Source organism: Watersipora subatra, chromosome 8 (genome assembly GCF_963576615.1).
Source record: "Watersipora subatra chromosome 8, tzWatSuba1.1, whole genome shotgun sequence".
NCBI classification, from domain to species: domain Eukaryota; kingdom Metazoa; phylum Bryozoa; class Gymnolaemata; order Cheilostomatida; family Watersiporidae; genus Watersipora; species Watersipora subatra.
In genome coordinates, this window is record NC_088715.1 from 23,316,819 (window position 1) to 23,320,609 (window position 3,791).

Here is a 3,791-nt window from a genome sequence, read left to right on the forward strand (position 1 = left end):
AGTAGACCCTTGCCATACGATCTCAATTCGTTCCACATGGGATCATAAGACAGATGTGTCCCATAGAAGTGCATAGAAACCCATAGTGTTTATCTAATACAAACACTCCTCACAAAATTCATCAAAATTTCATAACAAACCTTATTTTGATTTGCAAATTTTGCCGGTTTCACCTTGCGGATTGATGCAAACATGCGCATTATGGAAACCGCAATTGAACTCGCGATACGATATAATTTTGGCAACAGACGGCCACTGATTTCCAGTAGTTGTATACAAATATCTGATACACTAAATACTAAGTGTATGCACACAAGTGCATACAATACGGATGCCAACACTAAATGAGCCAGTGTGCTATGTAGCAATAGTAAAGATAGCCCACTCTCTATAGGACATGGGCTGATACTAACCAAGTCATGTACACACTACTTCCTTACACACGCTAGTAAAACCATGTTAACATCATTTCTTTTGTAATAGTTTTAGCTTAATCGTGCTATCGGCCTACTTCCTTCCATGGAGTACCAACTAACCAATATTCTCATAACAAACTCCATCCACAGTTACTGCTGACCCACCTCTATAGATGACGTTAGTTCCTTTCTCCCGACCATTATCATGGTTTGTAGAAGTTTCTGATTGAACAGTGGTTTGTAGGAGCTCAGCATCGTCTGTATATATTCAGGGATGCGATCTCAACAGACAAGAAGAATACGTCTGCAAAGACAGTGGTTTGTAGGAGCTCAGCATCGTCTGTATATATTCAGGGATGCGATCTCAACAGACAAGAGGAATACGTCTGCAAAGACAGTGGTTTGTAGGAGCTTAGCATCGTCTGTATATATTCAGGGATGCGATCTCAACAGACAAGAAGAATACGTCTGCAAAGACAGTGGTTTGTAGGAGCTTAGCATCGTCTGTATATATTCAGGGATGCGATCTCAACAGACAAGAGGAATACGTCTGCAAAGACAGTGGTTTGTAGGAGCTCAGCATCGTCTGTATATATTCAGGGATGCGATCTCAACAGACAAGAGGAATACGTCTGCAAAGACAGTGGTTTGTAGGAGCTCAGCATCGTCTGTATATATTCAGGGATGCGATCTCAACAGACAAGAGGAATACGTCTGCAAAGACAGTGGTTTGTAGGAGCTTAGCATCGTCTGTATATATTCAGGGATGCGATCTCAACAGACAAGAGGAATACGTCTGCAAAGACAGTGGTTTGTAGGAGCTCAGCATCGTCTGTATATATTCAGGGATGCGATCTCAACAGACAAGAGGAATACGTCTGCAAAGACAGTGGTTTGTAGGAGCTTAGCATCGTCTGTATATATTCAGGGATGCGATCTCAACAGACAAGAGGAATACGTCTGCAAAGACAGTGGTTTGTAGGAGCTCAGCATCGTCTGTATATATTCAGGGATGCGATCTCAACAGACAAGAGGAATACGTCTGCAAAGACAGTGGTTTGTAGGAGCTTAGCATCGTCTGTATATATTCAGGGATGCGATCTCAACAGACAAGAAGAATACGTCTGCAAAGACAGTGGTTTGTAGGAGCTTAGCATCGTCTGTATATATTCAGGGATGCGATCTCAACAGACAAGAGGAATACGTCTGCAAAGACAGTGGTTTGTAGGAGCTTAGCATCGTCTGTATATATTCAGGGATGCGATCTCAACAGACAAGAGGAATACGTCTGCAAAGACAGTGGTTTGTAGGAGCTTAGCATCGTCTGTATATATTCAGGGATGCGATCTCAACAGACAAGAAGAATACGTCTGCAAAGACAGAATAGAAAAAACTTCAAATATGATTTTGACGCAGTGCAACTATAGATTTACTGGTAATAAGAAACAAAAAGTGATTAGATTATAATTATAATAAAGTCACACCTCGACATATGAGTGTCCAAACATCCAACTCGAGACACGAGTAAATTGACAGCATGACTGTAGAGAGTCAGACTATAATATTCAAGTCGTCTATGAACAGCCCAGTTAGCTAGATAGAATTAGCCCAGTCTATTTATAGAACATTGGCACACAGCCAGGACAGGTTAAAAACTAAGATCATTGCAGAGATTGGGCAGAATGCTGGCTTATGGATTCCTAGAGCAGATACGTCAGAAACCACTTCAATGCAACAGTGGACCCTCGTCAAACGATTATAATTCATTTCGGTGTTGGCTTCGTAAGGAGCACTTTTTGTATAGAAGGGTATAAAAACCATAGTTGATATCTAAAATTGCATATACCTACTGTACTGTACATATAAAAAATAGTCATGAAATAATATGTTAACCTTAGTAACTATAGTAACCTATATTAACTTTAGTGTGTTTAATGGTTATGATCTACAATAAAAATGCAATGCTACAATGTAATACGTACAGTACGTACCGTAGGGAGTTTGTACAACATAAACGTTGAACTTAACTGGAAGACTTACTACACACATACTTGATGATAAACTTCAGTATGTATTTTAGTTATTTTACTGAATTTCAACTTTTTCCTCGCTAAATTTTTATCTGCCTACCTGTTCCTGGCTCGCTTTCACTATAAATTTTAGCCGAGCTCATTGAAAGCTTTTTCCACCTAATTTGACAAGAAAGTTTAGGGATGCGGTGTTCGAAAGCGGCCTCTCGAAAAGTCGTTTAGATCAATTTGGTTAGAATAACGAGTTTAGTTCAGTAGTGAAAGAGTTTAATTGTATGCTGTGATCAACAGAAGTTTCTGTTACCAGCTGAGACATTGTGTCTGACCTGACGTCTTCTCAAGCCAGCTACTGTAACTACAGCAATATTTATCTCTATTGGCTACTGATAAATTAGGTCAGTTGGCAAGTTTCCAAGAGACTCAGCGATCTTTAGGGAGCTGTCTAATGTTTGATATTATAGATTAGAGTATAAAATGCTGTAAAATCTGATAAAATCCAAATTTATCAAAGTCTACTGTTGTAATGAAGGATAACTCTCTGTAACTTCCTAGGATATCTCCCTCTCTGGCAAATGCTAGCGTTAGCTGCTATTGTATGTATTTAATTTTACATTTTATTTAATCACATTTCCTTGCATTATTTTGTATTTGTGGCTTTTTAAAAGCTTGTGGTATGTTAGGACAATAACCAACATGTTCTTTCTGTTACAATATCTTGTTTTGGGTGTTTTATTTGCATTTTTTTAGAGTATGGAAACCAATCGATATATATTTAATTGTTCTATATATAAATAAATTGCACCAACATGCGAGTAAATTGACATACGAGCTCCGTCCCGGAACGGATTAAACTCGTAAGTCGAAGTATGACTGTATATAACATCGAACAGTTACTTGTTAGTGATAAAGTATTAACTATTTTGCTACCAAATTAATTCATTTGCCGGGATGTAATAGCATAATCCGTAAAACCTGCTACTGCAGCATCGTGCGGTTCTTGGTCATATTGAAATGTTTCGCCAAGCCGTACTACGCAGGTCATGTTAGGGAAAGAGTTAACGCCAATTGCAGTGTGCAGTCATTACACAAATAATGCCGTCAGTCATACTCGTTCAAGACATCTCGACGAACCTGATTTATTGGCTTGAACAAAAAAAGTTTAAAGTTCGAAAGTGGCTTTTTATTTAGAATATAAATAATCCAGAACATTCTAGAATATTAGAGGCATGAGTAATACCTACAATGTGAAATTTGTTTAAAAAATACCTATTGAATTATATATGAAATCCAAATAGACTTGAGTATACAATGGTACCTTGACACACGAGTGTCTCAACCTATGAGA